The 14,469-nt window shown below is 37.5% G+C and overlaps 1 long non-coding RNA gene across 4 annotated transcripts in view; it reads left to right on the top strand.

Moving 5' to 3' along the window:
- LOC113833786 overlaps positions 1–14,469 on the top strand; it is a 58,883-nt gene that overhangs the window by 24,529 nt on the left and 19,885 nt on the right. For 2 of the 4 annotated variants that reach the window (XR_003481915.2, XR_003481916.2), the window contains one exon: positions 647–750. The exons of the other annotated variants lie outside the window; for them this stretch is intronic. This is a non-coding gene — a long non-coding RNA (uncharacterized LOC113833786). The remainder of the gene's footprint in view (positions 1–646; positions 751–14,469) is intronic. 4 annotated transcript variants of the gene reach the window in all.

Below are 14,469 nucleotides of genomic sequence, written 5' to 3'. Positions count from 1 at the left end.
CTGATTTAGCCTCCATGTGTTTTATAGAAATGTTATATAGCATGAAACTTACAATGAGTAGTTGGAGTACCTGATTGTTAACTTATTAAAATATAATGAATATGTGATTATCTTGATGCTTAAGAGAATAGAAATGTCTCAGGAAAAGGTAATAATGTAGTGAAAACAAACAATTAACACTAGAAACACACACATCAAATTTATCAAATTTTAGTAAATATTGAGATTTCCTTTGTAAGTAAATCCCGTCCTTTGGAATGGAATCATTTTGTCAGAAGGAGGATCAAGACTGAAGTTGATTTCTACTACATTTTAAAATGTCCCTTTAGCTAGATGATGACATGGTAAGGTAAAAATGTTTTGGTAGGTCATGAGGGCATAAGGTCCCAGAGTGCCAACACATTTTGACCTTTTTAGGGACCACGCCTGCTGCTGGTGTTCTTGCAATCAAAGTACTATTTTGGTTAATACCAAAAAAGAAAAATAAAAAAGAATGGTCTATTTTAATTAAGTTCTCCTGGTTGAGTGTTCCATTATTTTTTCCTTGATTCTCTGTTTTTAATATACCAACCATAATTCCCCTGCTCTCCCCCACCCTCTCTCCCACCTACCACCTACCCTCTGCCTGCCCCTTTCCACTCCTCAGAAATGTTAAGGACTCCCATGGGAAGTGATACTAGATGTAAACAAAGGATATTCAGACTACAATCCACAGCTCCAGAAGCTAGGTAACAAGAAGGACCCTAAGAGGTATGCATGGATGCCCCTGGGAAGGAATGTTCCTGTTCTATCCCAGTCTTGAGCACAATGAAATTTGAGTATGACGCTACACACCTCCATCCTTGCTTAATCTTAACTTGCATTTGGTACTATAATTCATCTGTTTTAATATTTCTTTGACATATTTGAAAAATATCTTCTGCTATTTTCTAACATTTCATCCTGCATAGAGTAATATATTCCTATATAAGCTTTATTTGTTACTATAAAATTACCCTCAGTATACACTATTATCTTAGTATCTTCATCTATTGATTATTGTCTTGCTGTTATAATTAAGGCTTCTGTAGCTGTGGTAAAAGACTATGACCAAAAGCAACTTGTGAAGGAAAGAGTTGCTTTCATCTTAAAAGCTAAAGTCCTAATCTAGGGAAGTCAGGGTAGTAACTCAACGGAGACTCTTGAAGTCAGGAACTGATGCAGAGACTACAGAGGGTTGCTCTTTATAAGTTTGCTTATAAGTAGGATTTACCCACCTTGACTTCTTATAAGATCCAGGATCAGCAGCCCAGGTATGGCACCATCCACAGTAATCTGGGCCCACCCATATCAAAGATCAATCAATTGAAAAAAGTACAGCTCAATCTGGTGAAATCATTTTCCTAACTGAGTTTGTCTCCTTCAAAATGACTGTTGCCTTTGCCAAGTTGACATAAAAACTAGTCAGCACAGTTGCCTAATACATTTTTCCATTGATTTATGAGCCTCTGATACTTGTGTCTGAAGTGCATGGTGTTCTCAGCAATAGGGGCATCCTTTCCACTTATAGGGGACAACAGTAGCAATAGCCATAGCCTATACATATTTGGAAGTCCTTGCACAAATCCTAATAGCAGGTCACAAAAGAGCTTCTCATACCTGCCTGGTGTTCTTTTTTTTTTTAGATGGTCTTTGACTCTTGGAGTGAGAACTGTCATCCCAGATGGAAAATTTTATTTAAACCAGCTATATATACTTATATACCAACTTACATGTATTATCAGGACTTTCAGGAAATTAATAATACAATTCCTTGTGGACATTTTCAGACATCCTTACTGTTATTTTACTCTCCTTACTCTGTATCTATATTTCTCTCTTGTCTATAATTAGAGCACTTTTGCCCCCATTTATTCCTTTCTTCCATTGAATCCTCTCTCTATTGCCTCCCCCATCACCACTCTGGCCATAGTTCTTTTTCACTTTACTAGTTTTGCAGAGACTCCAGGATATTTCCTTACTTCTGAAAACTTAGAACTTGGAGTATTAAATGAAAAAAAAAGTGTAAGCTTTTTTTGTCTTTTGGGGTTTGGGTTATCACAACCAAACCAATCTTTTGATCTCAATCTCTTGGAAGTCAGCAGGCAAGTTTCCAACTAAGTACTACAGAGCTATGATGCCTATGAACCACTACAATAATCAGCATGGCACAAGAACCCTTATGGTGCAGTAGTGGCATGCTTAGTGGCAACTGAGAGCTTTCTAATTGTACTTAAGAGGGGAACTAAACCGAGACAATGTTCAGTGCTAGTGAAGTCAAGGATCTTGTAGACAAACCTACAACTGCCATTTTACCTAAACAAGCATAACCCCAACTACATTCTAAATATCTGTTCTTCTACCCACAGGTAGGTGTAGTCCTCACTGCTATTCAAGGAAATTGCTCTTTGAAACAGACAGAAAACAACAGCCAATCAAAATTCAGAGTTGTGGATCTCATTCCCAAGGCATACATCTATAATACAAGTCCCAAACACAAGGGTCAGGTCTTGTGGGAGGAGTCAGGATTGGAAAGTCCAGAGGAATTGTCAGTAGTTACATCAACATAGTTTTCCAAACATGACTGCTTCAGCATGAACTGAATAAGCTCAATGACAATAACAAGCTAAAGTTGACTAGAGAAACCTCAGGAGTCCTGAGCCCTGAACAAACAACTACAGCTAACAAAGGAATAAGGGAATGATTTTGGTGGAAAAAGAGTATCACCGGGGAACAACACACCAATTGGTTATTCAGAACTAAATATCAGCCCTAAAAACACATATATAGGTAACATTATAGAGATTTAGTGGCTGAATTATGTATTTAGAATTATCTGCATGAGCTCGAGCACACACACACACACACACACACACTGAGGCACACAGGCACACAGGCACACACAGAAAGCAGAAAGAAATTGTTGCCAGAGTGGTGATGTGGGGGAGTAATAGAGAGAGGAAGAGTAGGGTTCAAGTCATTTAATGGTGGAAATGAGAAAAAAAAATGGAAGTGGAGGGCCCTGATAAGGGTGGAGAGGGAGATATAGAAGGAGGGTAAAAGAAGAGTAAGGATGTCATAAACATCCTTGGACGTTTTCATACCCATTGGATATTACAACTGTTAATGAATTTTAATTAATGTGAATTTGAATGGGAGAAAGGAGGGTTTATATGAAGGTTTGGAAGAATAAAAGGGAAGGGGGAAATGATTCAATTATAGTATAATCCCACACAAAAAGAAATAATTAAAAAATTCTAATCAATCATTCCTTACTCTCAAATATAGTAGACTAGAGAAAGTATTATTTGTGGCAGGAGGAAGACATTAAAGATAATAACAGTCACTCAAGTCCTGCTTTTAACTTCAGGTTATACTTGATACATTACTAATTGACTTTATCTCTCTGACTTTATTGACTGTTAGGTAAATTAAGTCAGCTGATTAATTCCAACTTGTAGATAGCAGTATCTTCTTTTCTCCAATTAAAAATATGCACTAAAGTAGAAAAGTTAAATTAGCCAGATCTTCTGTTAGTTAAAGAGAAGGGGCTTGGGAAATGCACAACCACTTAAAGGAGTCTGCAAAGAATTCATTTGGAAAACTCTAGAACCCAGTGTCATCTCCTCTGTGTGGGACATACTTTTCCTTGTACTCTGACTTCCTAAGTGTTCAATTACATTAAAAGTATGTGTGTATCTAATTTTTTATTGAAAATATATTTTTCCATATCCAACTTCTCTCTCTTTATAAAACAAACAGGCAAGTAAAATGGAATAGAAAAAATACAACAAACACAAAAAACAAATCAATGAAAAAACCTGAGAACATGCACATACAAACACACACACACACACACACACACACACACACACACACACACACACACACGGAACCTCCCCCTGAAAAAAAACCCCACAAAATTAGATGCCATAATAAATAAAGTAAAAGGCCAGTTAGGTAAAAAAAAATACCTAGACACAACACTGAAAAGACAGAAAAATCTTAAAAAATACCATCGAGTTCTGTTTGAAGGCACAGGGACTGCCGCAAAGTGTAGTTTGTATACTGAGATTCAACTGGAGAAAAGTAAAAACTAATTTTTACTTTGTGAGTAGCTGTCAGTTAGCAATACCTTTTGTGCAATGGATAAGAGATTATGTTCACTTCCTCTCAGTGCGGAGACCCCATCTGGCTTGGACCTGTGCAGGTTCTGTGCATGCCATCACCATCTCTGTAAATTCATAAATGAGTCAATCCTCTTATGTGTGGAAGTACTTATTTCCTTAGTGCCTTCCATTCCCGCTTGTGCTTACAATCTTTCCATCTCCTCTTCCATAAAGTTTCCATAGAGCTTGTGGAAAAAGTTTTATGGAGACATCCGTTTTAGGACTGGGTGTTTCAAGGTTGCTTACTCTCTGAACATTGTATAGTTACATTTTTCTGTATTTGTCCTCATCTATGGCAGGCGGAAGCTTCCTTGATGATGGCTGAGCAAGACACGGTTCTATGGGTATAGCAGAATGTTGTTAGGAGTCATTATATGGCTACATTTATATAGTAGGAAAATAGTCTTTGGTTTTCGCCAAGTACATGCCCTAACCAGTGCCAAGTTCTTGGACACACAAGCAATGTTAGGTATGAATTCTATCACAGGGAGTGTGCTTGAAATCCAGTTAGTGATTGTTGGATCCTACATATATTGTGCCATTATTGCACCAGCATATCATGTAAGCAGGTAAGCATTGTAGATGGATTTATAGGTGGTTTGGTTTACGGTTGTTTTATGGAAGTGTACCTTCCAACACCATGACTGGGGTTTCCTTTAGACTGTTTTGAGCAGTGGGAAATGGGAAATGAAAGACAACTTGAGTTTCTTTTCTGCTGCATTTTGTCTTGGTCATATTTTACAAAGGGAATAACAGCAAGCAAGGTACTGCATCGTCAGGTGCATCTTGACTATCTGACTGTAGACACAACACATACTCTTTCTTGAGACTTTGTCCCGCGCGATAGTCTTGTCAGCAAGAACCACACAGGACATTCAGATCCTTCTACAGTAAAGCTTTAATGCGTCTTGAGAGAGAGAGAGAGCATAAGCTTACAAAAGCGGAGACCCCGAGCCAAGAATCCCGTCCCCTAATAAAGGCTGGCAACCGCCACCTCGGACGTGTCACCCCATGATTGGCTGCAGCTCATCGGGCCATATGACGCCACGGAATAGGCAGAGATCAAGGAATGGAAAATTACCCAGCGCCTGCGCAATAATCTTGTTTACATTCGGTGCCTGCCGGATGCAGGCACCATCTTGTAATGGAGAATGCAGGGACGGCTCCCTACATCTCCCCCCTTTTTATTAATTAATGATAAGGCTTTATATTTTTACAAGCAAATAGGTCACCCAAATGTTGAGGGATAGAGGCAGAGGTTGTACCTTCCCAATCAAACATTAAGACTGTGTACAAGAGTCGCCATCAGGCTGTTAGCTTGACCCGAAGCGCTCTCGACCTGTCCTCTGCAGTTTTTCTGGGAAAGGGAGACTAGGGCAGGCAACCCTTATGCAGGACAACATGCCTCCCAGAGAAGCCTGCATACTGGGCAACTCTCTGTGCGATGCCTTGTTCAACATCCCTCATGGGCTGCTCAAACCAGACATTCTACCCTGTGCAATGAGCCTAGGCTCCGGGTGTGTAAGAGCTGTCTGGCCGGCGGCCTATTGCTTAAGCATAGTTAGCCAAATATCAGTGGAAGCCCCTTGTTCCAAAGCTATAAGCGCTTGGGTGATAACCACCTTGTCTCTCTTAGTTTGAGCCCTGAGCCTACAGACCAGCCAGAGAAGCAACACCAATCCGCAGCAAACGGCTGTACCAAACAATCCCATCCCCACCCATTCCTTAAAATAGGAGACAGCTGAAGCGATCTATGATGACAATCTCTCCATCAAGGACAGGAGTTAATCTGGATAATAGCGGCTCTCAACTCCCAGGGAGAGGGTGGAGTTCCGACTTTTGAAGGTCCGAAGGGGCTCTTCGGGTGAGTCCTTTCGGAATCCACAGGGGATTCTCTTCATCCTGTGGAAAAACATATATAGCTCCCCTGGATCTTATGAGAATAGGATCCGGGCCTCTCCAAGGACCAGTTAAGATATCTTTTACCATTTCCTTTGGCCTTTTAGGTTCTGAGGTCTGGCGCTTGGCCACAGTATGGCCCTGAGCGTTAATGTTTATGAGGCTTTCCCCAGGCATTCCAGGCCTCTAAGCAGGGTTGAATCACATGCGCAGCCTTTTCCCCTATCAAAGACTGGGAAAGCCATCTGCAATTTTCTCCGCTCCTCTAATGGTAAAAAGGAGTCGGTACCAAATAATGGGGGTGCTGATGGAAGTACACCCGCTGGATTAACAGGTCTCTTAAATTTACCGGGGTGTGACCGGTTATCCCCTATTTTCTCTCCCCCTTTTTTTGTATCCTGGGGAGGGCCTTTTTCCTTAGACATGTCCTTCCTTTTTTGAGCTCCTAATCTCTCATCTCGTTCGGTTTCTGATATATTATCCTGTACCTCTTTAAGCGTTTTTTGACTCTCTGCTACCATGGGATGGCAAGCCTCAATCTCTAGACAGTTTTTAATTAGGTCTCTCTGTTTTGAAGAGCCCATTATGCTGGAGGCTACCTGGGGTAAGCTTGGTCTCGAACTGGAACACTAGCCACGGTGGGCACAATATAAGACCAATGTAATAAAGACTAGAATTAAGGCTTTTACTGATCCATCCCATAGTGGTGACAAATTAAAAGCAAAGTCAAAAAAGAAGGTGTCAGAATAAAGCATACCTCTCCGAACTTACCACCCTGCAGTTCTGAATCTGCCCCGTCCAAGGGGTCTCCGCGGTGCCGGCAATGTTAACAAGTTCCCGGGTTTCGGCACCAGATGTCCCTCGCGATAGTCTTGCCGGCAAGAACCACACAGGACATTCGGATCCTTCTGCAGTAAAGCTTTAATGCATCTTGAGAGAGAGAGAGCATAAGCTTACAAAAGCGGAGACCCCGAGCCAAGAATCCCGTCCCCTAATAAAGGCTGGCAACCGCCGCCTCGGACGTGTCACCCCATGATTGGCTGCAGCTCATCGGGCCATATGACGCCACGGAATAGGCAGAGATCAAGGAATGGAAAATTACCCAGCGCCTGCGCAATAATCTTGTTTACATTCGGTGCCTGCCGGATGCAGGCGCCATCTTGTAATGGAGAATGCAGGGACGGCTCCCTACAAGACTTAGTAGAAATGCCTTGTGAAAATGAGAAAAAGTAACTGGGGCAAGGGGTGAGAGCTTGCACAAGGTATACTTCTGAAGTTGACCTTCAACGATATTGAGCTCAGCACTTCCTGCTTGGCTACTAGTGAAAATTTCTCTTTAGTTTAACAGTTTTCTTTCCTATCAAGTATTAGGACTGCTTGCCTCTGACCCAGCTGCTCAGCACTCAGTGAACTGTGGCAGTTACTGGACTAAGTAGGAGGGATACCAAGTTAAAATCCAGACACACTTATGTCCCTTGCAAAGCTTATTTCAAATGTGGTTTAGAGAAATTGCAGGTGACATAGTAGAGAAAGATTAAAAATTAGTAGATGTCATTCATTCCTCTTAAAATATTAGCTTAATATAAATTGATGAGAAAATTTTAGAAACTGTGGATATGTAAATGTGTTGACTAACATATATAACTGAGTCATACAGTTTTCTCATCTTTGAGACTTTATGTTTTGTTCATTTTGTAAAGGATTGAACTTTTCTCCTCACATCTATTATATTAGGAAAGAAATGAGAGATGAATGTGCCAGATTGAAAGTAAAGAGGGGCTAGCAAGTGTGGATATTAAAGGTTAATGGGAAAGAAGATAGAACATTAAGCTGAAATTGAGAGGAAGTGTTAGTGTAGTGGTGAGAAGGAAATTGAATGAGACTAACATATGTTTGTTCAGAAGAAGAAAAAAGGAGAGAAAATAAGACAGGAACAACCACAAGAAGAGTAATATAAATACATATTAACAGAACCTTTGAAGGTGACATACTAAATCAATTTTTGTAGCTAATTTAAATTTGAATTTTTCAATCTGATATGTGGTTTGTTATACCAGGTTGAAAGTACACTTTGCTCTGGGATAAAACCAAAGTGACAAAATTTTGTTTTAGAATGCAGTATAAAATGCATTGCACATAATAAAATTTAAGTACTGATGTAAACCTCATTAAATATAATCTATATGGCAAATATATATCTACTTGGCCTCTAGTTCTGCTTCTCTCCTCTAAGTTCTGTTCTGCCATCTTTTGTCCCATCTCTTGGGTTCATCTTTTAAAGTCAGCAACTTTGGGCAAGTTATTTCACTGCCCTTAACCTCAATGTCCATATCTGTAAAATCAGGAAAATTATAGTAACAACTATAGAAGTGCACTTAAAATGATGTGTAGAATTGTACTGTATAAAAGCTAGAATGCAAACCACATAAATATGCTTTCATGATCTTTTGTTTCTTTATCTCAGAAACATATTGAGATGCTTGCTTAAAAATATTTGTTGAACAAATGAACAAATTTGTTCAGTAGTTCTATAAACATTAAATCATAACATATTGAAAATGATATGTAGGCCTCATAGTATTTACCTTCATAATTGTGAATTAACAAAGTAGGAGTCAGTGACAGTCCTTTTGCAGGTTAAGTTACATTGCATTAACAAACTAGGTCATCATTGAAAGATTGAGTTCTAAAATTCTGACCTCACAAATATGGGAAGATAGACTGGTAGAGGCAGCTAGTGTGTTGACTGATGTAACTTAGAATCTCAGATCCATCATTTCCCACTTAATTGATCTAGGTCATAATCTTCATCTATATTATTTGAATAGGAATCATATAAATTGAGTCCTTTTTGGAACAGAGTGAGTTAAAATATAAAGTGATTTTCATAGTGTGCAGTATACACTAGTTAAAATATTCTCCTCATATACATTACTAATTAATTTATTAACACAACACTTTCAAATACCTGACACATCAAATGTGCCCACAAACCTCTAACATTTCAATTGGTAGGAATTCCCATTGTGGTAATAAGTGGTGGAAAGAAATTAACAAAAATTAACACACAAGGTTCTTTATAAGGGAAACTGGGATTTTAGATGTTCCTGTAAATAGACAGTGAATACATATTAGGTGGAAATAAAGTCAAGGAATATTTCACAAAACAATGTTTGTCTAAGAAAGTTTTGAACCAAGAGTGGGTTTCAAGGCAGAGGCAGAAGCTGTACAAGTATAAAGAATGTAGATGAAAAACTTTAAAAAAAGAATGTAGAAGAATGTAAAAAAAATGCATACACAGATCTTTATCAACCTTCAAGGTCCCCAGCATAGCTGTGGGAAAACAAACGAGCTGCTGATAAATTGTATGAAATGATAACTACCAAATTTTTGCATAACCTTTAGAAATTAAAGTAGTACTAAATTTTTGTTCATTTCTTGATTCTAACCTCAGATTAGTTAGATTAAATAGATTCTAACCTCAAGCTAGATAGAATTCATATCCAAAGTTTAAAAAGACAGTTATTTCTATATTCTGTATTTTGTAGATGGGGATACTCAATCTAATTTTTAGAGATTGACTAATGGTGACATAATTTTTTTTGAACTGAAAGTTGAGCTGTATTTCTTCTTAAGTTTAGTTTCAGGTGAGTTCTGAGCTAGAGAAGAAACAAAAAGCTGAGAGAGACTGTTACTCAGTAACTAATTAGGTAATTAGGTACCTCTTCCTTAGGTAAATATGATTGGTGCTATATAGTTTTACATGTATTATTTTGGACTTTACTCTGAGACTTCTTATGATATACAAGCAGTTCTGCAAATTTAGAGACTTTTTTAAGTTTTCTATTTAATGCTCAGTTAAGAGTGAAGACCAGAAATAGACATCTGAATTCTGGCTAACATATTATTCTGTATGTACATTTTTCTGTATGTGTAAATGTGTTTCTGTTGACAATATGTGGTTGTACATTGGTACTTTTGTGCTTGGGGAGGTATGCATGCAGACACAAGAGAACAACGTTATATGTCATTCCTCATACACAATTCATATTTTGGAAGGGATCATAGGCAATCTTTGTTCTGCAACTCAGCAAGTAGATAAATGAGGAGACTAGTATGCCACGGCACTTTATTTTTAGTATTGGTTCTAGCCATCAAATTTGGGTTCATGATTGCAAGGCAATCCTTTCCTGATTAAGCTATCTTCCCAGCCTCCTCCATGTATGTACATTGTTATTTTTGTGTATGATAAAGAATGTATTTTAGTTGTATTTACCTCCACTTTCCCAACTTCTTTCAATTCACTTCACTTTTCTACCCACCCAAACTTGTGTTTTCTTCATTTTTAAACCCATAAAGTTAACTTTGTGGTGCCATATATTCTGGGATGTGTGGACTTCTACTCGAGCATGGCTGACTTACCAAGGGCCTCACAGTTAAGGAAAACTGACTTTCCATTTTTCAGAAGCTTACAATTGTGAATACCTCATTGGCTATTGTAGAAATGAGACTTCAGTCCTACCTTTTCTATTCCCACTGAGATGTGGTCTGACTTATGATCATATATATCTTGTATATGCTCTCTTACTTGCTGTGAGTTTATATGTGAAGCTTACCTGCTGTGCCTAGAAAACAATCTTTGCTTGCAATCACCCAGTGCCTCTGACTCTTTTTCTCACCATGCTTCCTCATTTACAGTTATCCCGGTGCCTTGGGAGGAAGGTGTGTGGTATAAATGTTCAGTTAGTATTGAGAATTCTGTAATATATCATTTTTAGCATATTGACAAGTTGTTGGTCGGTCTCTGTGTTAACAGCTGTCTCCTTCATTTACTCTGGTAATGGTTAAGAAAGGAAGAAATCTATGAGTTTAATGAAAAGTCATGAAGAATTGGTTTAGTACTAGGTTTACATGGCAAAATTATATTAATAAATTCTTCTGTAGGGGTGTGACCTGTGTGGTCATAGATTCTTGGTCTGATGATTGTGCCAGGCATGGGTTTCATCTTGTGAAGTGGAACTTAAATTGAATCAGAAAGTGATTAGTTACTTCAATGATCTTGCCATGATTGAACCAGTGAACATATGTTACTAAACCAGGCATTATTGTAACTTGCAAGATTCATAGCTGAAGAACCCTCCCATAGTATCCAAAGCATCTCCCAGCACTATGAAAGCTAGCATGAAGGAAACTTCCAGCTCAGTACTAGCTTAAACTTTTCATGCTATATGACTCAAGCATCTACATACATTTAGTGTCCAAGCAGGAAGGTCTGATCTCCAACACTAGCAGTGTGCACCTCTAAATCCTTCTTTTCGGGATGGGGAGACCTGAGGATTCTATGGGTTGATTGACTAGTCAGTGCAGCCCAGACAGAGAGTTTTAAGAGAGAGAAGAGAGAGAGAGAGAGAGAGAGAGAGAGAGAGAGAGAGAGAGAGAAGCCTGAGGTTAACCTCTGGCAATTACCATCTACACACACAGCACAGTGTGCCTGTGCATATATGTAAATACATGCATATGCCACACACACACACACACACACACACACACACACACACACACACACACACACACACGCACACACACACACATACACACACACACCACTTTTCCAATTACACTTAATGTATTTACACATAAATGTTATGCAATGCTATTTTAAAGTGAATTTTATTTTATATGTGCATTACAAATCTTATGCCTACTAAGTAAAAAAATTAATTAGCTCAATGGCTAATTGATAATAATACAGAACTCCTACACACCAGACTTTATGCCATGTGATCAAATTCTCAGATTGACAATGTTATTATTATCTTATTTTTATAGATAAGGGGAAATAATACAGTTTACCAAAGTCACCATGGCTAACAAATAACAGGCATGGAATTTCAAGGCAGAATGCATGAGCTCTGGATTTCAGTTGATTTTTGTGCAGTCTAACTACTCTTTGAATTTATACCTCTGTATTGTGTTGGAAATACATGCATTTTACACTTATATAAATCAAAATTTTTCAACTAGAAAATTCTTTTCCCTACATTCTGAGTTTTAGAATGACTTTTGGGGTATTTAGCATACTATTTTCTTTCAGCTCATTACTATTTTATAATTGCACATATGCCTTCTTAGATTCATGTGCAAAGTTCTACTAAGTTCATCACTCACCGGATTTTTTTTCCAAACACTTAACATTCCAATGTGGTTTCTCTTACCTTTTATCTTTTTTTTTTTTTGTACTTTTGCTGTTAGCCTTTTTCCTTTACTTTTGAGATTGTAATATAATTACATCATCTATCCCTTCTCTTTTCACTCTCCAAACTTTCCCTGCTCCTTTTCTAATTCATGTCTTCTTTCATTAATCATTGGTACATGTGTATATGTACATGCTTAATCTGTATAATGTTACTCATATTCATATTTTCAGTACTGATCATTTGGTACTAGATAAGCAATTGTGTGATCTTCTCTGGAGAAGACTATCTCTCCCAATCTCATAATTGCTTAGTTGCCTGTAGTTCCTTAGGTTGCATTAAGTTCTCATGAGCTCCTTCCCCATTCACTTTGACATGTCAGTTGGTTGTATCCTTGCTCAGCTCCCATGTAGGCAGTTATACTGGTGAAACTTTATAGATGTAGCTCCTGACATTACTAGGGGACACAATCTCACAGCAAACTCTCTCTGGTACTCTGACTTTTACAATCTTTCTGCTTTAACTTCTGCAGTGTACTCCTAGCTTTAATTGTAGGAGTGTTATGCATATGTGTCCTACAGACCCACTAAATAGGAGTGGAATGATTTTATCCTTTATGCCTAAGAATAAATTGTATTTGCTGATTACTAAAATAATGATCAAATATGATTTATGGAAATAAGATTTTCTAGTCAAAACTATCTGCAACACAAAAACAATGCATTGTTCTGAATTCATGCTGCTGTTGGAGAACAGCTATGGGGTTTTTGTTTTAATCTAGGTTAAAGAGACTAAAATTGTGTAAGATCAATAAGCTAGGGCAATTGAAGGAATTGCCCTGTAGGCTTTCAAACAAGATGCGGGGGTATCTGTATTTTCAGTTTAGCGAGGTAGAAGTTTTCTTTAAATATGGCTGGAGCTGTGAGATAGGGTTAAAACCATAACATCACATTCCATTTCAGAGCATTGCTTATTGTCTCTGTAGCTTCATTTTAAGTGTCGGGAGAAGAGAAAAAAACCTATGTAACCCATGAAGTTCTGACAGCTCCCTGTTTCTTCACAGAATATGATCTACAGAGAAATATTTAATGGACTATAGGTCCCTACTGGTCATGTCTCAAAGTTCCATGACTTTGAGTCCTCTATACACAACCCTGCGTATAATTGAGGTTGGCTAGAACTTTGATCATGTTCTCTGTACAGAAAAAAGTTTAACAATTATAAGACTTTGATTAACACCATCAATGTGCTAATGGCCTATTTTACATCCTATACACTGGGGAAAAGATGCTGCATGCTGTAAAGACTATGATTCACTTAGCACAGAGGTAAAAGCCTGGAGGATCTCTTATGTGACAAGAAGGAATTGGTGTCTGTGGAATGCCAGTTGCATATATTACTGATCTGCTACAGAGGAAAGGAAATTACCTAGTCAGAATAGATATGTCTCTGTAGCCTTGTATCCGCATCCTAATAGCCACAGAGTTTGTCTTAGTCTGGATGGAACCCTAAGTTATTAATTGTTTTAATGATTTCATTGATTTCTGTTAATCTAGGTAATGTGCCTTACTAAACTCGGTAGTTTATTTTGCTTTTCAATTAACCTTTTACTTTTGTTATATCATTTTTTATTAAAAACAAAGATTTTATCTGCATTTTAATGATATGCCCATCTTAGTGTATTATGAATAGTATTTGGCTGGATAGCAACTTCCGTGAATACTTCAAGGTAATGGATGACCACAATGCATTGTTTTATTTCAATTTATTGTCAATATGAAATATTTTTAAATGTTATTTGAATAAATGCTAGAACCTTTCACACAGAAGCAAAAATATGTTTAAGTAATTTCAAAGAACATAGCCATAAATTTCTCATATAACTTATGAATAATTTCTGCAAGTTTGGAAATCATAGAATTACTTAATTTTAATTATAAGTTGTTTTAATTTTATTTATTTAATAATTGTAAAATGTTATCCAAATTTTGGAAATTTTTTGTAATAATATTTTAAAAGAAAAAGTGCCTTTGGTATATATTCTGTTAATTACAAAATATTTTATTATCATACATTGATTATTTAATATTCCATTTATTCTGCCTAATTAAGTTCTCAATTTACTTTGAAAGATATGAGATTAGGCACTCACAAAACATTAATAAAATGACTAAGCATGATACTGAAGA

Source organism: Cricetulus griseus, chromosome 2, assembly GCF_003668045.3.
Source record: "Cricetulus griseus strain 17A/GY chromosome 2, alternate assembly CriGri-PICRH-1.0, whole genome shotgun sequence".
Classification (NCBI taxonomy): Eukaryota; Metazoa; Chordata; class Mammalia; order Rodentia; family Cricetidae; genus Cricetulus; species Cricetulus griseus.
This window is presented reverse-complemented; position numbering and strand designations above follow the sequence as displayed.